This window comes from Grammomys surdaster, unplaced genomic scaffold (genome assembly GCF_004785775.1).
Source record: "Grammomys surdaster isolate TR1022 unplaced genomic scaffold, NIH_TR_1.0 126091, whole genome shotgun sequence".
NCBI lineage: Eukaryota > Metazoa > Chordata > Mammalia > Rodentia > Muridae > Grammomys > Grammomys surdaster.
The window spans coordinates 482,814-504,248 of NW_021620899.1; the positions used below are offsets into that span (position 1 = coordinate 482,814).

The following is a 21,435-nucleotide window of genomic DNA, read 5'->3' on the forward strand; positions in this document are numbered from 1 at the left end:
TAGAGACGTGATCATGGGATCCAACTTGTAGGAAAGAACTTAGAGAAGAAGAGCTGAAGGATGGGGTACTTCTCAATGGAGGCAGGGAAACCCCAAAAGATACCTACTACAGGGCAGGATAAATGGCTCTGTGGGTAAAGGTGCTCCCTGCCAAGCCTGATGCACAGTGAAAGGGGAGAAATGATTCTTGCAAGCTGTCCTCTGATCCCTACATATATGACAGGACACTTGGATACTACCACACTAATACACATGCAAATGAAATCGATATAATCAAATAAATGTCATAAAATAAAGTTATCTACTATAGTCCCTCTTTATATCTAAAAGCACAAATTAAAAAAAAAAACAATCTCCATGCTATGCATTGTAATTTGTGAGACTGTGTCCACGACAGAACCAGTCAGTATGCACATTACTGTTTTGCTTTCAAAACAGGATACGAAACCAAAGCAAGTGTCACCTGTTCTACTTACACACAAATGTAGTCTGCTTTTGGTGAGCTACCAATGAAAACAGCTCAGGATTACTGTGGTTCTTATTCCAGGAAGCTAGACAATACAGCGTAATGTCAGGGAGCCTGACCTGAGGAGCAGCAGACACTGAGACACCACCAGTTCCTGGTGCACACGTGGCAGACTTTGCCTGCAAGCTAATATGTGAGTCACGCTCAGAACACTTCCCTTGAGGTTGACAGTATTTTCTAGACGTTCTTAGTCTGTTTCGTCCACTGCCCTGTTCCTCACATTAGCCCCTCCTGTGTCAGTCAGGTCAGAAAGTGCACCAGCCTTCCTTTCTCTATGTCTTGGTAGATTTCTGAAGGCGTGACTGTCATGGATAAAGATCATTTAGCATTTTCCAGAGGGGAGGGGTCTGTTCTGTTGGAACTGTTCTGTCCTGGCACCTTGGTTTCCTCAGGTTCATCTTTTATTTCTGTTTTTGATATTGCAAAGGGGTGCTGAAGTTCTGTCTCTTTCTTAAAATGCTTCTTCCTAGGCAGAGAGCAACCACAGCCACACACAATCCAATGTTTGGTTGAGGCAGTAGTTTAGACAGATTTTCTGTTGAACAGATAGCTAAAAGGGAGAAAGCAAAAAACAAGAATAAAACAAACTTCATTCACTCCATTTCACGGTGGTGGTGTGGCCCTTCTCAACTCTTCTCAAATATAGCCCCAAATTCTTATCACAAATTTCTAGAAATAAGTGATTAAAATGTTTTGCTTGTGATCATCCTAAGTAGTATGATGAAATCTCATCCTACCATGCTCCAATTTCGTGTAGCACATCAACAATGTGCATAGCTGTGGGGAAAATTTTAAAAGACCGCCACAGCGGTGGGGCCCCGGAGGGGCTTCCACCGCCTTGGCGGGTCTCACATCTGGGGGAAACTCTATGGTTCTAGTGGCCTGGGGGCCTTGGCAGCGACAGGCCCCAGTAACACAAGGAAGTCCTTGGTTCCAAAAAGGTTTATTGTCATAGCGGATGATAGATGGATCTAGGCGTACCCCCAAAAACTCAGGGCAGTCCCGAGTTATATAGGGAGGGAGAAAGGGGGAGGATTGGGGGAGGATCTGGGGGAGGCATGTTTAATTTGCTCTGCCCTCTGACCTTCATTAGTATGTAAATCCCTAGGGCCTTGAGACCTACAGCCTGGCCTATGTAATTCTATGGAGACCTGACTGCTTTTCAGGATCCTGGGTTCTGGGGGGCGCCAAAACTCCTGCCAGTTCTCATGTAGAATCTCATCTAGAATCTGCAGAGTCTCGGGGTTTTAGGCACCTGCTCCACCACGACCCAGGATACCCTTACGCAGTCCCACACGTAGCACTTGCCCACTACACTTTCTAGCCCCATCGTCTGTCAGATTACCACCATATACACTGCTCATCTTGAAGGAACCCTCTTTGTATTTAATAGCAGCCTCAGAATGCAAGGATAATGATGCTAACTCTATGGCTGCAGCAAAGAAAAGCCAGAGTACTTCCTGTAAACAAAAGGTGAAAGGTTTTCAGTAAGAGCATGTGGTACGCGTGTAATCGTCTCGCCAGCAAGAACTCACGCGGACACACATCAGGATCCTTCCGCAGGAACACGTTTATTCCAAAAACATAATGGTGGAAGACCCCCAGGCCCGGGAAAGCACTGCTTATATACCCTTAGAGCGGTGTATTCACCTCTGATTGGCTGCTTACTCGTTGCGCGCCAAAACACCGTGGGATGGGCTTTAACTTTGGCGGGCTTTTACCATGGCACATGCGCAATTTACTTGTTTACTAGGAAGAAGTACGGATGCCAGCGCCATCTTGGAATGGCCAATTCTGCCAGTGCAAACGCGGCTTCCTACAAGAGCAGACTATATGCTGAGGTTTCTAAGGTACCATAAGATTGTGGGATGAAGACCAACCTTTAATAGTATGCTATTATAATTATTCTATTTTATTAGTTATTCTTAATCACTTAATATGCCTACTTTATAAATTAAGAGTTAGCATGGCTATTTATTTGTGGGAGAAACATAATATACACAGAGCTTTGTACTGTGTGCCATTTCTGCTGAGCACTGAAGGTCCTGAAACCTATTTCCTGTTGATAAGGGGAGTCACCTATAAGACAAAGCCATGGAGACTGCAGAATTAATCCACTACAAAAGTAGAACTTATATCATATCTGAAGGTTTTAGCTTACTTATTCTGAGGCTGTTACTTCTTACTCATGCTGATACCAGGCACTTGGGGCTGAAAACCTTCCATCTTAACATTTTGTATCTCAAAAGAAAATAGGGAGTAGCTGGGCAGTGGTGGCACATGCCTTTAATCTCAGCACTTGGGAGGCAGAGGCAGGTGGATTTCTGAGTTCGAGGCTGGCCTGGTCTACAGAATGAGTTCTAGGACAGCCAGGGCTACACAGAAAAACCCTGTCTGGAAAAACCAAAAAAAGAAAAAAAAAAAAAAAGGAAAATAGGGAGTAAACTTTGAGAAAAAAAAAAAACAGGTTTATTTATAGTTTGGCCCAGAACCAGGGAGAAGAAAAGTTCTTAAGATTCTCTCCACTTTTCCCTATAGCAGTTACAATTTCACAGAAGCGAGAAACAGAAGCTGGGACTCTTGCATCTACTGATTGATGAGATGCTCTCAGAACAGCGCGAAATCTTTTTTCTGGGAGAGAGTTTCTTCCTCTGGCACCTCGGCTTTCTCTTTTCCCTATTGCAGCCTGGGATACCTGGGGAAATTTGAACTATTGGTGTCAGGGGTGGGGTGGGGTGTTGTTTTCAGGTCCCTGGTATATTCTCACAATGCCACAGCACTGAGGAAAGTCAGCTGCATCAACTCCACGTCAGCTGCATCAACGCATGACTCATTTCTTTTATTGGGTGCAGTTTTGTTCCAGAATGAACTCTTCAGACTGGTTAAATGTTTGTTTATGACTAGGAATATTTACACACCACTGTACTGCAAAGAAGGGCAGACACAGGACCTAGTTACAAATTAATTCTTGAAAAGAAAAAGCAGCCAGTCATAATTAGGTATTCTTTTTAAAGCACAATAAATTTCCAACAGGCTAATAAAGTGAAGTCTGCCACATAATAAACTATCATCCTGCCACCCAATTAAATCCAACCTGCTTGTTATGAATAATTGTACAAATATATATGAATCAGTAAGTAAAATGCTTCTTCAGAGAAAATCTCCATGTTACTCACATACATAATATTTAATGATTATTTTTTTAAAGGTAAACTTGATCAATCTAAATTTGTAAAAATAATTTATTTTACTATTTCATTTCATTTATGTCTTTGTTTGCTTGTCTGTATTGAAGCATATGCAGACTCATATTATTGTCCCCATTTAAAGGACAGGAAAAATGAGATTAAGGGGGGTTAGATTACTCAGATAATAGCATGTAAGTTTCAAGGATTGTATGTTCTATTTGCCATGCCATATTCAAGACTGTGAATACCAGATCTCATTGAGATTTTCAGTTGATTTCTATGAGTTTATTTTAAAAACATTATAGAACATAGATGTTAGGGATCAAAGACAGTACCAGTATTGTACAGAACACAGTACAGTATGGTAGATATACTCTACGTCATTCAATGGTTTAGCCACTCAAGCAACGAATGACTAAACACTTGCTTATATGTCAGGATTGTAGTAGACTCTATTATACCCAGATCTTATGTACCTACTGTTGCATAACAAGTCACCCCGGTTAGTGGTGTAAAACAACTATTTAAACATGGATTATCCCAGTTATTGTGGGACAGGAATTTGGGAGCAATTTAGTTGGGTAATTCAAAGTTAAGATGTTGGCTAGGAATGTGTCCAGTCGTTTGAGGGTTTACTAGGGCTGGTGGATCTACTTTTAAGATTATTTGTATGGTTGTTGACTGTTATCCTTAATAACTTAATTACTTACTGGAAGTGGCCTCTCGGTAAGTTGCCTCAGAAGTTTTGTAACTATCATATGACAGTCTCTTTCCACAACAAGTGATTCAAGAAGAACAGGAAGAAAGCTGGCTCCCATTGTTTAAACTCGGAGCTCTGAGTAGTCACACCACATTACTGCATTTTCCTTCTGTTCATGAACACAAGTCATTAAGTGCAATCCAATGTAAGGGGAAAGGGATTAAGCTACACCTGTGGAAGAGGCATTATAGAATTTGAGGATGTATTTCACAATTTCCTGATGAGTGGATATAAGTTAACATAGAATGCCAACTTAAGTAGTACAAAATCATGTGTTAATCTATTTATTTTTGTTTGCTTACTTGTTTATTTAGTTTTTGAGAGAAGGTCTTACTATGAAGCCCTGGCTTGTGTGAAGCTCTCTATGTAGGGCAGGCTGGCCTTCAAGTCACAGAGATCCATCTCCTTTGCCTCTTGAGTGTTGGGATTAAGTGTATGTGCCATCATACCTGTCCAGGTTAATGTGTTTAATATTGAGGTAAAATAAAAGTAAATCTGGAGAGAATGCTGTACTGCTGTTTATCTACATCCTATGGCTCTTATTTTCATCTCGCATCTCTGCAAAAATTCTCTTTATAGTGATGAGTGAATGATGACCTGTCTTATTATCTCAAGTAGAAACTGCATTTAACATTTATAACACAAACCCAATTAATAAAACCTTTGATTGGAGAGACTTGTTTTTCCTTGTGTCACAACAATCCACAAGGAGGCAGGCCAGGCCTGGAAAGGTGATTCTCCCACACAAAAATGAACCCATGTACCTTCCACTTCCCACAGCAGTAATAGTGCCAGTAGCTTTAATGATTACATTGGAAAGACAGTTGCTCTATCTTTGCATTGTCTGAAACTCTTACTTTCTTGTCGGTGTGACATAATACTTGACAGAAATAACCTAAAGGATGAAATATTACTTTGGCTTATGATTTTAGAGAGTCTGGTCTATGGTTGCCTGGCTTCATATGCTTTACAACAGGACTGTACAGTAGAAAATACTCTTCATTTTTTTTGGACTATGAAAAGTAGAGCACAGAGGAAGGAGTCAGGGAGAGTTATATCCCTCAAGGACACCTTCCAGCATCCCACTTCCTTCAAAGCCCCTATTGCCTACTTTCCACCACTTTGCCATAATGCCATAATATTATGAATCTATGAAAGAATCAGAATCTTCAGGATCTCATCACCTAAGGAAATTACTTCAAAAACACACAGGAGTATGCTCCAGTAATCTCAGAGGTGTTTCCTTTTTTTTTTTTAAACAAACAGAGAATTTATTAGGTGACTATACTAGCTGTAATGGGTCAACAGCTAGAACCACAGTTTTCTACATGTGACAATCACAAATTCTAGTTGTTCTGCATCATCATGAGGATAATCCTGCTTATACCCCACATGAGAGACTAGAACATGGGTTCGTTTTTTACTTGCCTTTTGATCTTTAAGGGCCTTTATGCTAGCCTCAAACTTGACAAGCACATGCTGGCAGACATTCAAGAGCTCAGTCAGGCCTTTCTGAAATGGCTCAACAGCTGGAAGTGCACCCTGTGTCTGAATTCGCAAATTAATTTTGCTCTCTGAAGGATGTGCCACAGTGTAACTGCAAAATTCCACTTCCCGGTTCTTCATGATTAAGTACCACAGACAGTTTCCTAGGGTATGGTCCTTCTTGTGCTGTACAGATGTCACACACTGTCTATCTGTTCTAGCTGTCTAGACCATTTCCAGGATTGTCTTCCTCTTGCCTTCAGCCACTGAGGTCTTCAATCCTGACACTTTTCTCAACAGCTCCAGATCCTTTTCCATGGCAAGGGACAGCTCCAAGAAATCCTCAGGTAGCACAGGCGAAAAGGAGACTCTTCCCCAAGTTGTGAAAGGCAGAGAGAAGGAAAGGGGATAAGGCCCCAAGAAAGAATCAAAGAATCCTAGGTGTTTCTTAATCCAATCAAGCTGATCATCAAAGTTACTATCACAGCATCCCTGTTTGAGAAAAGGGAGACATGAAGGTCAGAGTGTTTAAAGGATATTTCTTCCATAAAACTGTTCTTATGCTCACGGAGTAACACATGGAAAGCCATAACTTACAAGAGTAAGAGGAAGTAAACAAATTTAGCTGGATGCATCAGCACCCTGCAAATAATCATGACTGTGCTAGAAAGGTAAAAAAGACATAATTCAGACAACTAATATTATCTATCTTCTTATTCCAAGGAGCTTTGACGTGCATTGATATACTTTTTTGAGACATTAAATACCAGACAGACAACGATACTAGCTGGGATCTATCTGTTTTAAATAGCTTAATCCAGTCAGTTTTGAGCCCCAAAATGAAGTATATCTTCAAAAGTAATCATCTTTTCTAGTTAATAATACTGAAAAAATAGCTGACCTGAGTGTCATTTCTATTTCCAAGGAGACAACTGCATGGTTGTACAAAGGTAAGTCACCAAAGAATTCTTTATATCAGTAAGGAGTTGGGATATATTCTCTCATGAGAAAAATATGTGTCAAATATATAATTTGTGAACTAGTAGTATGTGCTCTTGTGGGGTATTTTTTTTGTTTTAGTTTTAGAGAAAAGTCTGAAAGAAAATCAGACAGAATTTTTAGATTATGAAATTATTTCATTTTATATCTGCACAACTTATCTGCATTTTTATTTGAATTGATTTACATGTTTTGAATCTGTTTGCATATGCAACATGTATTGTTTTCATAAAACAATGGCTCTTTAAAAAAAAAACTAAGGAAGCGAATGGTCATTTGATCAATATTGTTTCTATTTCCGTTCCTTTGTGCCTGTAATTTTGCTAGCTATGACTATAACTAAACTTAGAGCTTTTCCTTGGGTGTTTTTCTTATCTTTGCTAAAATGATGTTATTCTTTAGTCATTATAACTCTTACTAGAATTCAGGACTCACAGAATCCTGAGGTTGGATTTGTATTTAGAATGCTTGGACTTCCAGGTGGTACTACTCTTTTACACTTATGCATGGCAAAACTGTTTTTGTGCAGTGTTGAGGCTGAGCAGGAGCTGAGGAGAAGGAAAGGATGGAGCTAAGGATGTCTGGGGGACAGGTTGAAGGGCCATGGACCAGAGAAAGAGAGCTTACCTGCCCTTCTTTTCTGGCCTGGTCCTATCAGTTTCTCATTCTTTCCTAGATTTTCTCATCTGAAAAGGAGACCTTTGTGTTAAAATCACTAACTTTGTTTCAAGTTTTTAACTTCCTTTGGAAGGTTTTTTTTTTTTTTTTGGATTTATTGGTGCTGTCTATATCCTAGCAAATGGCACTAAAGCTAAACTCAAGTAAATTGAAGGCAAAGTAACAGCCACAGTCAACATACACTATTTATTATTCCTATCAGACATGTTGTTCAGTAGCTTCCTAAAATTACACAATGAATGGGTCATCACCTAGATCTCAGCCTACTAAGGTTGGAATGTGGCTTTTCTTTCCCAAGACTCTTTGATCTCTATTAGCATGTATTAGGGGTTGAGGCTAAGTAAACGTCTTGGTTGGGACTCTCCCCTTAAAATGGCTCAATTCATTCTTGTGACTAATGGATTAATGAATGAATGGGCTATTCAGTGACTGCTATAAAATCGAGTTTGGCTAGGTCTCCAATATGCTTTCTGTTTCCTGCCATGATATCCGGCTGCTTCAGTTCAGAACTTGATAAACAAAAACATCATCTCACAGTTCCTCGTCTAGAATCATAACCAAAATATACCTGCTCTTTATAACTTAGTATTATAATATTAGAGGCAGAGAGTGGATTCAGATAAATCTTAAGTGTCTTATTTCAAAACCCTCACTTTATTAGCTATGCTGTGGTGTGCTCAGAACTGCCTAGTTTGATCAAGCAAGGCACAGTTTTTCCATCCCCGGGCCTGGCCTTGTAGATGATGGTTAAGGCCAGTAGTCTCTAAATCTTAATTCCACTCCCTGCTGCCTCAACAGGTGGTAACCCACTTCCGGTGCAGCAAAGATAGGTACACAGGACCTTTACCAAAGCAGGGCACACGAGTTTGCAAAGTCCTTAAGTATTTGCCCATTGCAGAACAGAAGTAAAGTGCCATACACACATTCCTCCGAGAAGTTTTCTGTTACCACTATCTGGATTTTCTGTTCTTCTGAGGCACACATCTAGTTACACAGCAGTCTTCATTATGGCAAATGTCTTATTATTAAGGACAGAGAGATGCTGTGAGAGGACGAGAGACAAAAAAATGAAGGGGCTATGATTGGGTTCGAGGTCAGGGTGGCGTTAAGGTTTGTTTCACAGACAACAGTTTATATGGCAGCTCTGCTTGTAGTTCCTACTGATTTCGCCTTCTGCTTTCCTGAGAGAATCAGACAGGATACTCAACCTCACCAGAAGGGGGCTGAAACTAAACCCTTCGCTCGAGGAAGCCGGGACTTCCCAGCCCCCCTCGCAGGAGGGCGGGGCGAACGCCCGGCGCCCAATCCCGGCATCCGTACGTCGCCGTGGCCCCGCCCACTCCGCCTAGGCCCCGCCCTTCCCCGGGGCTGATGCTGCAACCGCGACGTCAGCTCTGCAAGACCCCTGGGTGACGGCTGTGCTGTAGGCGGGCCGTGGCCAGGCCGCGCGGCGGGGAGGGGCGGAGCGAGCCGCGGGAGCGAGCCGCCGGAGCGCGCGCCGGGCCCGCCTCGGCCGCCGCCGCCGCCGGGGGATGATCTGGGCGGCCGCGGGCGGCCCTGGCTAGCGGCTCCTGCCGGTGCTGCGGCGGGCCAGGGCAGCGAAGGTCGCGGGTTGGGGGGTCGTTCTCCTTCCCGCCTCTGGGAGGGACGAGAGGGAGCCGCGGCTGATGTCAGGTACGGCGGGCGGAGGCGCCCGAGGGCTGCGGGTCCCGGGGCTCGGCTGCCTGCGGCGAGGCGACTGAGGGTACGGGAACGCCGCCCGGCGCAGCCAAACAGGTGTCTCGGGCGGCGGGCGAGCGGCCGCCCTCGCGTTCTCCTCTGCCCGGCGTGTCCGGCCGGAGGCGCCCGGGGCGGGCCAGCGCCTAGCGGTCCTGCCCGCCGCCCCGCCCCGGCCTCCGCGCGCCCAGCGGCCGCCAGCTGCCTGCACTCAGGTGCGGACACCTTCCGGCCGCTCCAGTCCCGGGTGCCTGCCGCCGTTGGACCGTCAGCTTTGTCCGGAGCTGGTTGATGATGGTTGGAACTTTCCCGGCCCTTCATTGACTGAGTGAACTAGCCAGGTGTGTTGGGGGCTTGCTACGCGCAGGATTTAAAAAAAAAATGTTTTTTTTTCTTCCCTTTGGTAACAAAGTGTGATGAGTTTCCTAGATGTTGGCTAAACAAACTGCTTCTTTGACTTTATTCTCCTAAATTAACTAATTTAAGAGTGAGGATCGGCAATGAATCCTTTTGAGCTCGGTCCACACTCTTCTTACAAGCAGCATGGGGCTTAGAATATTCTAAGATCCCTCTCATTCTGGAAAAAAAAATAATTTTCCAATATAGATTTTTGTATTCACGGTATTGCCTTTGAGTACATACAGACTAAAAACGTATTCTGAATTAAAAAGTTACAAAGTTAGAACTTCAGTGCATCAGACTGAATAATTAGGCAGTGTGTAAGGGACAGAAATATGGTAATTTACTGGAAGTTGAGCGTAGACCACAGATAGCTCTGCCTGGATGCCAAGAAAAAAAAAAGTGCTGTGCACATTACAAGTTGTTCGATTCTGGTGTGAGTTTGGAAGTGGAAACTTGAGTTTTTAGAAGGTGTTTAAACAGCAGTTTTCCAGTCCTTTATCAGATAAATGTCAGATGCACACGATATTGTGTACTTTAAGCATTGTATAGCATTTCTGCCAGCTGTAGTATATGTTTTTGTACAGTTTAAATGAATTTAAAGTTTTAAGTTACCAAACAGTTAACTCTCTTCACCATATGTTAAGTAAAACAGTGATTTAGGAAGGCAAGTATGACTCACTTAAAATTCAGCATTAGTGGAGAGCTAACTAGTCAATGGCTCAGATTTGCTTGAAATTTATCTTTTCCTGTATCTTTTTACTCAGGACTCAGCAGTTTACAAATGCTTTGTAGTTACTTCCCACTTAAACGTCCTCTCCCCCCATCCATTGTCCTCTTAAAAAATCAGCCAATAATTGTGAATAACGTTAATATTAAGACAATTTTAGAATTTTATAAGCAGTTTAAGAGTACATATCATGAGTTAATGTTTGGCTAACCATATGCAGGAGTGTGTGCATATGTTGACTGTATACTGCTTGTTTGTTGATTTTGCTGGAATGAAAATTGTGTTGTGCAGCTTTAACTATAATCCATGTTAATCTAAAGTCGAGTCTTTGGTGAAAGTAGTGGTTGGAATTTTGTGGCAATATATTTATGAATCAAATGTAAATAGAAATTGTTACCTTAATGCTCCTACTTACCCATTATGTTCAAAAGTTTTGGTTTTTCAGTACAAATATTTTAAAAAGACTTTGTAAGATTTTTAACAGCTAGTTAAAAATTACATCAAGGATAAAAGAAAGATATGCGTTTTTAAGTACCAAATCTGGCGGGACTAAGGTCTTTTTAAAAATTAAAATTTTAAATTAACATGTGAAGTAATATGTGTGTTTGTCATTATACTTTGCTTTTATTCACTTAAATAAAGAAAAACAAAACAAGACTTGCTCCCATAAAATGTGAAGTTAGCATTTTATCATTCAATCCAATAAGATATAGATGACATAGTGTACTTAAGTTTTTGCCCCTAATTGAAATGTCACTCCCCACTTCGTGTTGGGGAGTGTTAAAGATACTCAACTACAGCTTTTTTATCTGTTAGGTGTGAAACAGGAAGCAGCCGTTCTTTATGAATCAGGGAGGCCCATTAGAAGGTGGGAGGCGCCAAGAAGAAACCTAGAACAAATTATCTTGCACCTGCAGTGTGAAGTGCAGTAAGGGCCTGGGGAGGCAATACTGAGAGATTCTGAATTTGGAAACCTGTTTATTTTAGAGTGAAAGCTGTACTTGAAGCACATTTTAACTATGGAATTGAAACCTATAGAGCTCCGTGTAGTCACTTGCATTCCTGTTTGCTGTGTTAGTTTTCTGAGGCTACCAACAGAGGATCATTTGAGATGTTGGTGAAACTGTGCTTCAGAGGTTCCAGACTCTGCTGTTACTCTAAGCTTCTATGTCTGAGGTTGTCCTTTGCTTTCTTTTCTACCACTCCAGTCTCTGCCCCTGTTATCACAAGGCATTTTCCCTGGGTAGCTCCGCAACCAGGGAACTTGTTCGAAATGCAAATTTTCAAAGTTCTCTTGATTTGGAAACTGTGACAAGTGGTTTAGATAGGCTAACTGATCAGATGCTTTGCTTTTAGGTGGTAAACAAGTGAAGTGAAAGAAATCAAGGTTGCTAACCCCAGCTAGAGTTGAGAGTAGGATGCCCAGGGACGACCCCTGTAAAGTAAAGAGCCCAAATAGGCTGTGGAGTGAAACAGGAATGCCTGAGAGCGGAGTGTCTGCAGCAAAGAACAGCAAGACTCTGGTGTGTGTAAGGAACAAAGCAGAGTCCACAGTTAAAACACTGGGGAAAACAGTCTTAGACAGTATAAATAAATATAAATAAATACATAAAGGTCATTTTAAGGTTCTGGCTTTTTAAAATGAGTCTAGGCAGGTGGTAGAGGGAGGGGTTTGAGAAAATGGGTGACAAGGTCTGATTTCAGTTGATAGTGTGACGCTGGTATACTAGCAGAAATAGACAGAAGAAAGGAGGGTGGGAGGAAGAGAAGTGTTGGCCGGAAGGAAGGCTGTTGGAGTCATTGTAAGACAGCTCACAGGAGGGTGGAGGCAGTGGAGACAAGCTAACTGCACAGGGCACACAAGACAGTGAGTGCCAAAAGTCAGCCCTCCCCTGGTGACCTCCTCGACTTCCTTAGAGACCTTCGGTGTTGCAATCAGTCTTTATATATTCTTTCTGAGGTGATATATGAGGAACTACACTACAGCAGGTTAGAACAGGGTTGTGCTTTTGCCATTGTAGGTCAACATCTGGTGTCTTCCTCAATCGCTCGCCATGTTTTGAGATGGTCTCTCACTGAACCTGGAGGGTAGCTGGTTGGCATGCCCCTGGGAGGGGGTGGGGGTGGGGGCCCTTCTGGAGCTGTTTTCCCACTACACCTGGCTTTTGTTTTTTTTTTAAAATGTGGATTCTGGCGGGTTGAACTGAGGTCTTCACTGAGCTCTTGTCCCTTCCTAGTGGAGTGGTTTTTGACTAAAGCTGATTTACTCCTCCAGGAGGATTTTGATCCTTGTCCAGATAGAACTCTGGTTGCCACTGCTAGAAGAAATGCTACTGTCATGTCGTCTAGTAAATACAGGCTGTGAAGCTTCTGAATGTCTTAAGAGTTAATAGGACAGCCCCCACAACAGTGTCACTCGCTAGCTCACACTGCCACTTGACACAAGCGTAAGAAAATGTGACTTAGAAGCACTTGCTGAGGTAAGAACATAGGGCGTGGACAGAGGAGGGCATTTTAATCAGATGACACAGGAAATATATGGAGCTGACTAAACTGGGATGTTTAAGAATCTATTGATAGTTGGGAGGATTGAATGGATTAGTGAAAGGTGAGATTGGAATGTGGACAGAGTCATCCAGGACAGGCTTTGTATGTCTTGTTAATTAAGGACGGTTCTTTTCACATGTGTAGGCTGTAGAATTCTGTGAAGATTCATGGAGTGGCATGGCCACCTTTTCAAGTTAGAGATCATTCTGGTAAAGGAGAAATGAGTTGAAGAGTAGCACATGGAGGGTGGTAGGTCCCATGTCTCAGGAGCTTACAGTTGACAGAGTGCAATAAGACAGAGTAGATGGGGAAGAGGATGGGATTAGAAATTGGACCTTGGATATGGGTGACAGGTAAAACATGAGGAGAATTTGTGGAACGTTTCTGGTAGCACGCCTGCTTAGAGAGTATAAGGCCCTGTGTTTGATCTGCAACAACCCCCACATACACACTGGTTTTTTCCCCTAATTACAATTTCAATAATCAGATGAATATTAGTGAACGAGGAGCAAACTGCTGGTAACTTAGATAATTACTTGTATTTAAGGTAAGGTATTTAAGGGATGTGTTGACTCGCTTTGGGACTTGTTGGGTTTGAGCTGCCTGTGGTCATGGTGTATTTGAGTCCATGTGATTTTGAATCTTGGAGAGTTCTGAGAAGGGTTAAGAGATGTAATGGGGTGGGCAATTCGTATGTTTTTCTTTTTACTCTCTAGATAAATAAATACCTTTAATTTTTGTAGGAGAAGTAAAAGCCTTTTTTTGTTTTACATATACAGAAGTGTGTGTGTGTGTGTGTGTGTGAGTGTGTACTATTTTAAATTGTACAGTGAGATAGTGATGTGTTTGCTTTAGTACTTTGTTTTGAAAGTAAGTCTTATACAGTTAAACCGAGTGAGGCTGCGTTGGGAGAACTAAGTGGTAGTGATGGAAGGGAGAGTGGTAGAACCCTTTACGTTTCAGTGCTACTGCAGAGTGGCATCAAGGAACTAGGAGTGACAGGCATTATTTTGTGTGGTTTTGTTTTTTTCTGAGACCAGACTTGTTAGGCTGGACAGCCTAGAACCTTCTACTTCTGTCTTCCAAGTGCAGGGGTTACAGGTGTGACCCACCATGCTGCCTGCTACTCTGAAGAGTGGTAGGAGGAGGTTTGGGTTCCATACAACCCTTGGGGAGCTTAGGTAAGACTGAGTAATGAAACCTAATTCTCTTTTGTGTATTCTCCTCTCTCTGTCCTTTGAGGGTTTGTCCCCCTTTCATTTTCTTTGGTTTGGTTTGGTTTCATGCTGTACTTTATTAGCAGTTATAAAAGGTAGCCACAGGTGCAAATATTTTCTTCATCAATACATGTAGGTTATTGTTCTTAACAGCTGCAGTGTATAATACTCTGTGAACTAATATCTGAACATATGACTGTCATGAACATCTTCGAAGGCGTCTATGAATTTACCTATAAGTCAAATTTCTGATCATGAAATGATCGTTCAGGGTTATTCAGTTAAGCGTCTAAGATAATTGCCAAATATTCTTTGAAAAGACAATAAAAATATATTGTAGGAAAGATTGTATGGTACCAGTTAATAAATACTGTATCTTAACAAACCAGAAATTCTGCCAGTATGCTAGCTTAGAAACAGACTCTCTTCATTTGATTTGCCTTTCCTTAATTGTTGGTGAAATTGAATAGCCTTGACTACAGTGTTTGTTTTCCTCTGAGTCTTTTGTGTACTTTTTTTTTTAAATGTTGTTAATCATTTGTGTCTTTACTCTATACGAATTTTAAAACATGCTATAAAGAAACATTCCTCTACAGCTGCTTTGCCTTCAGGACTTGCCCATTGAAGAAACAGTTTTTCTGTACACGCAGCTTCTGAGTTTTAGGAAGCTCTCAGTTCACCATAAAATATGCAAAAAGATGTTTTCTCCTAGCCTGTTTTTAAAATATTGAAATCTTAGAAGTTGTAATTGTTAATTATTGGCAAAGGACACAGCTGGTTGCTTTTGTGTTTTCCAAAGGATTAATTATTTTCATACTATGCCTTGAATAAGCCATCCTTCCTTGATGTCAAGTGCTGTGAGGATTATGTATTACGTTTCCACAAGTAAGTTTTTTTTCCACAAACTATTTCAATATGATGAAAAACTGCCTCAGTGTTTGTCTGGGGGTTGACAAGACTAGGTGATTCCTTTGCTGCAGTGAAGAAGACAGTACAGTTGGGGAAATAGCAGATTTCACTGAAGAAGAAATCAGTACGGTAAGGTTTTAGAGAAGGGTGGTATTGAGGCAAAATTCTACTGTTGTAGTATTTAATAGTTTTAAAACTACTGAGTGTCAAAAGGTTAAACATCTGGCCTGGTGTTTGGATAATTGTGGATTGTTCTGTCTGTACACCCTTATCTGACACTCCATGGGAAGCTGACGATGCTTTGGATGCATAATGAACAGTCATCCATGAAAGAAGTGGAAGATCAGTCTCACTGATGGCTTTGAAACAATGTAGTTTTTAGCGGTCTGTAGAGTTGCTCAGCTGATCTCTGCTATTGACATGCTTTTAAACGCACTGTGATTGGCCTGTCAGTCTCAGCATTAAATTGTTAAATCATTTCAGTTCATCTCTGATTTGTTTGTTTTGTTTTGTTTTTGGTTTGGTTATGAAAAAAGAGAAAGTATGTGTATGTGTATTTGAGACAAGGTAGCCCAGGCTGACCCTATGGCCTTCAAGTCCTACTCCCTTGTCTTCACCTCCAAAGTGCTGAGATTATTTGTGTATACCACCTCGATGAAAACATTTGAATATGCAATATGCATTGTGTTTTTCTCTCCACCTATTCACCATTCAAGAATTACCCATTCCCTGGTCAGACGCGAGCGATGGCACAAGCCTTTAATTCCAGCACTTATGAGACAGTTCTAGGACAGCCAGGGGTTCATAGTAATGTGATCCAATAAGTAAGTAAGTAAGTAAGTAAATAAATAAATATTGTGTTCATTAATTTTTCCAAACTTTTGGAATACTTGTTACGTGGTTATTTAACTTTTAAAACTCTGTGTTTGGGATGGGATCACATTATACACACAGATTGATCTGTAGAAAACTGCCGTGTGTGTGTGTGTGTGTGTGTGTGTGTGTGTGAGTGAGAGAGAGAGAGAGAGAGAGAGACCCCTAAAATGTTGGTCCTAACCATTTTTAATTGTACAGTTCAGTTCAGTGGTGGTTGCATTTATATTATGATCCACACTCATCAGTGTCCTGCTCTAGAGCCCCGCATCCTGCGATGCTGAAACTCAATACCATTTAAACAAGTCATATGTACATATGATATATGACTGGTGTTTTGCTCATTCCGTGGCTTGTTTTGTTTGTTTTTTTAAACTGTTGATAAAAGTATTTCGATACAAAAATTGTATGTTTTTTTGTGTGTTTTGGCTGCTAAATTTAATACTATTTTGACTATTTAAGGCCTCTTGAGATTCCATATCAATTTTTAAAAACATTGTTGTGATTTTACTAAAAGTTTTATTGAGTCTGTAGATTAGATTGTTAAGGATATTGACTATAGATCAACAATATCTTAATAGTGTGAAGTCTTACAGTCCATGAACATGAAACATCTTTAGAGTTTTTGCTTTATGTTTTAGTGATCAATTATTAGAGACACATAATTGTTTTATATTGTTCTTCTCTTGGCTACTGTATGCATGCAGTGTCTCGTTTCCATACTTTTACTTTGAAACTATTTATCTTTGGATCTAAAGTTAGTCTCATGGTTACAACATAGTTGGATTATGTTTATTCATTCTGCAGATCTTGGTTAGAGTTTAATCTATTTTCATTTAAAGTAGTTACCAGGAGGGACTCCTGTCTTAGTTTCCTAGCCCCCGTTTCCTGGGTTACTGTCTCATTTCCCTTTGAGTCTGTTGTTTAGCTGTTTTCTTTGGCTGTTGGGAGAATTAGACTTGATATCGGTAAGCTTCAGTACTCCAGCTTGAGTTCATACCCGTTCAATCTCAGTAGCATGCAAAATGCCTTTCTTCTATAACTCCTCCAGTTCACTTGTTGATAACACACAGTTACATCTTTATACATTGTGTGTCAAAACTATACTAATGCCTGTCTCTTAAATTATATGGAAACCAAGTGTAGAGCTTAAAAAAAAACCAGTTATAATAGTATAAGGTGTTCTGTTTACCTGTGTGTGTGATTTTTATTTACTTCTGTTGTCAACTGTACTTTTGCAGTATTCTGCATTTCTTGCAGAGCAGGTCTATAGTAATGAACTGCTTTGAGGGTGTTTACACAAGATTGTCTTAAGTTCCCTTTCACTTTTTTGTTTTGTTTTGTTTTTTTGTTTTTCTTTGAGACAGGGTTTCTCTGTATAGCCTTGGCTGTCCTGGAACTTACTCTATAGACCAGGCTGGCCTCGAACTCAGAAATCCGCCTGCCTCTGCCTCCCAAGTGCTAGGATTAAAGGCGTGTGCCACCACTGCCTGGCTCCCTTTTACTTTTAAAGAAAAAAAAAAACTGTCAGATGTAGGATTCGTGGTTGACACTTTTTTCTTTTTAGCACTTTAATATACCAGCCTACTACCGTCTGTCCTCCAGAGTTCCTGATGAGAAGTATGCTAATCATGCTGACAGTCACTTGGCGGCCAGGAGTCACATTTTCATGCTTTCGGAATTGTCTCTTGGGCCTACAGTCTGATTGAAACATATTTTGGTATAAATCTTGATTACATCCTCCCTGGAGTTTAGTCAGCCTCTTGGGTGCTAATATTGAAACTTTGTATTGAATCTGGGGATTGCTAGTGGTTGTTTGTTGGCTATTCTTTCCCTCTGGTTTAGGACACTCCAGACTCTTTGCTGGGCTCCTCCACTGTGTCCCAGACTTCATACACCCTCACATCTATCTTTTGTGTTCCACTCCTCAGACTCAGTCATTTTAGTTGTTGTTTTCAGGCTTGGCGTTTCTCTCTTTGTCCTGCCTGCTCAAATTCGGGTTTGTTCTTTCTAGTAGATTTTTAAATTTAGTTAACAGTGCTGTTATGCTTTAGATTTTATGGTTTTTTTTTTAAGATTTTTGTTTCTTCAAAGTCTTTATTTAATAGATTACTGTCAGGTTTGTCTAAGAGACAGTTAAGGTTTACTTCCTTATTGTTTAAAATGAATCATTTTCTCATTTGTGTGCCGTGTGTTGTTTTAAAACAAAACAAAACAAAACAGATGTTTCCATGTGATCATGAAATCAGATTGTCCCATTCCCTGGTGTTTTTATTTGTTGTTAGTTTTTTGTTTTTGTTTTTTAATTGCTGTAGTCTGTCTCTGTGTCAAGGATAAGTATAACCAAGGTGAAGGTGTTTCTGAGGTTATGCTTTATCTGGTCATATACACTGGCTTTGTAATTGCCCTTGTGCATGCAGTGGCTTTTGGATATTGTAGTTCTTAATGTCTAATTCTCAAACAGGTGGAGAGAAAAACATAAAAAGGGCCGGAGAAGGTATCAGCCTTTCAAATCCCCTAGAAGTCATTACAGCTAGAGAGGGAGGGGCTTATTCCGGTAGGTGAGGGTGTCTCTGCAGTGGCTGCCCATCTGAGTCTAGTTCTGTGATCAGAAGCAGCAGTCACCCATTTCTGGGATTCAGAAGACAGGTTTCTTACTGCCCACCTTTGTTCCCATAACCTACAAACAACTGTTCCACAAATATGTGCTCTGCAAACAGCTGCCTAACAAGCAGACCTAGTAGAGGAAAAGGTGGGTAGTTACTTCCAAGAGGTGAAATTAACTAAAATCACTTACAATTTACCTTACTTTCCAAGTCTTTCACAGGAAATTTGGAGTCTGCGATAGTTTTTCAGTGTTGTAAATAATTAACATCAGATTCTACCTATGTAATGTCTGAATGGGAAAACTTATTCGTAACACTAGTGTACCCTTTCCCTAGAAGCTATTGTTGGTTGCGCATATGTCAAACTGTGTTATGTTTTTCCATTTATTGAATTTTTATTTTTGATCCTTTAGTGGGGTATTTCCCTTTATGTAGAGACTATACACTTAAGGTGATAGTTATTCTTTGCTACCTACAGCTTTTTTGGTTTCTATTACAATTATTTTCGATATAATTACTTATTTTCTATATATAAAAATATGATTCACTTCACAAATAGCCACCTTTAAATGGTTTCTTTTAAGTGTTTCCAACTCTTCACATATAGTCAAATTATCAATTACCATGATGTTTTTGGCACCTTACATATAGCTGTAATTTTCTTGTACAGTTGCACTGGTGAGTGCTTCTGGAAGTCTTTAGACAGGAGAAAATTCACAAGTGATTATGTTTCTGTGGTAGAACTAATGGTCGCTAACTTTTTGTCTTTATGATGTGCTTATTAGAACATAACCTCATGGGAAGTCAATGAGCACCAGAATTTTGTTTAGTGATAGTACAGAAATTTAAGAAAATTATTATGCTGTGTGGTGTGTGAGTATTGGTGTGTAGTTATTGCAGTACACGTGTGGTGGTCCAGAGGACAATTTTCAGAAGTCAGTTCTCCCTTTAGGAGTCCTGCGGTGATCTAGCTTGTACAACAAGCACTTTTACCCACTGAGCCATCCCTACATCTAGATTTTAAATAGTTCAATATGTTTTTCAAATTTTACGATTTTATCAGAGTATTAAATAAATATTCTCCTTCCTCTAATAGTTTCAACTTGCAATGGGTTTATTGGACTATAACTTCATTATAAGCTGGACACCTGTCTTAGGGTTTCTCTTGCTGAGATGAAACATGAACAGAAGCGGTTTTTGGGAAGGGTCTGTTTTGCTTACTCTCTTATATCACAGTTCAGGGTTGAAGGCAGTCAGGGTAGGAACTTGAACAAGCCAGGAACCTGGAGGCAGGAGCTGATGCAGTCAGTGATCCTGGAGGGATGCTGCTTACTGGCTTGTTCCTAAGGTGGACTGTGGACTTGTGGTAATTGTTAGGTTCATTAGTTATGTAGTGCTTTCCTTAAAGTGTCAGCTAATTCTTAGCTGTCTTCATAACTTACAGTGGTGCTAAAAATTAATTGTAATCTCTGGACATATTTTGGGCCTAATCACCAATGAGTGTCAATTGTAAGATGATCTAATGTGCCATTCTCTTGTGAGAATTCCACAGTACAAATCCAAACTAGTTAGTTTTTAACCTTTCACTACCCCAGAATCATGGTAGCAGATAAATCATAGGAGCTTTGTTCAAAGGCCTGCTAAGGTCTTCCTTTGCCATGATCTTAAGCTCCTGGTGCTCAATCTAGTTCCTCCTGTTTGTGTGGAATGTAGCTGCCCTCACTGTCTGCAGCTGAATTGCCACATAAGTGCTGTGGAAGTTACTAGCACATTCTCTTCCTAAGGCTGATTCTGAGCAGTGATCAAGTGCTGCCTTGAGAAATTGAGTTTAATGGCCATCCATGTGACCCTTAGCTTCTTTCCTTAAATTTTTTTTTCCAGATAATATTTTGGTTGACTCTTAAAGAGAAATTAGGGTACAAAGTGGTTACGAAGAGAGTTTATTTGCATTGCTTCAGTATTAACTAAGCTGATACAGACTGAAATGTGATCATAGGTCATAGAAATTTCAAACAAGTTTTAAAGACAAAATCTCACATAGGTGGAAGAATTGCATCACTTGTTTGCCAGAAGTTTTGAGCTGGCATAAAAGCACTGCCTTGTAAGAAAGAATTTGGATAATTTAAAGAAAAATTTAAAAAAGGAGAGGGGGTGGATGGAAACAAAGAAAAAGAAAGTCTTGGGGTAGGGTTGCTGCATGCTCCTTAGCCCTCGGGAGTGGAGATGGGAGAATCAGGAGGGACCCTCAGCTACTGAGGTAGCAGGTATGAGGCCAGCCTGCGCTATGCAAGACCTCGTTCAAACAAGCAAACAGAAAGAAACACTCAAGAAAGACTTCTTTCTTGTCATGCTTCACTCAGATGAAAGTTTAGATCTCACCATTTAAACTACAGGATGGAGCACATTGGATAATGCCCACAATTTATTTGGGGAAAAATGATTTGGGTTGGGTTGGGTGGGGTGGGGTGGGTTTGGGTGGGGTTGGATTGGATTGGATTGGATTGGATTGGATTTTTTTGAAAGTTTATTTCGAGGGTAGATGTGTTTAAAACCTGGTCTCATATCCTCTTGACCTAGTATTTTGAGACTCCTCAGTAAGAGATAAAGTCATATCTTTTAATTTAAATTTTCCATTCTTTTCAATAAATCCCTTTCATCCATATACCTCATCTTGAGTTTTTTTCCTAGGAGGCATAACTTAAAATAAAATAACTAGCATATGTTCTGTATTCTCTTTACTACTATAATGTTCTGGAGGTTGAAGGTGGACTGGACTTTTTTGTACTATGTATTTTAGTTTTT

General features: G+C 40.6%; 2 protein-coding genes and 1 pseudogene across 2 annotated transcripts in view; 2 read left to right on the forward strand and 1 right to left on the reverse strand.

The window, feature by feature from the left end:
• Nucleotides 1-5,782: 5,782 nt before the first annotated feature.
• On the reverse strand, nucleotides 5,783-6,277 carry LOC114611285 (annotated as a pseudogene).
• A 2,965-nt stretch (nucleotides 6,278-9,242) lies between these two features.
• The window catches only part of Umad1 (UBAP1-MVB12-associated (UMA) domain containing 1), a 531,474-nt gene continuing 519,281 nt past the window's right edge, over nucleotides 9,243-21,435 (forward strand). Inside the window, exon 1 of the mRNA XM_028755973.1 lies at nucleotides 9,243-9,310. The gene's annotated coding sequence lies outside the window, so the exon portion shown is untranslated. The remainder of the gene's footprint in view (nucleotides 9,311-21,435) is intronic.
• C1galt1 (core 1 synthase, glycoprotein-N-acetylgalactosamine 3-beta-galactosyltransferase 1) overlaps nucleotides 9,523-21,435 on the forward strand; it is a 33,123-nt gene continuing 21,210 nt past the window's right edge. The window contains exon 1 of the mRNA XM_028755968.1: nucleotides 9,523-9,693. The gene's annotated coding sequence lies outside the window, so the exon portion shown is untranslated. The remainder of the gene's footprint in view (nucleotides 9,694-21,435) is intronic.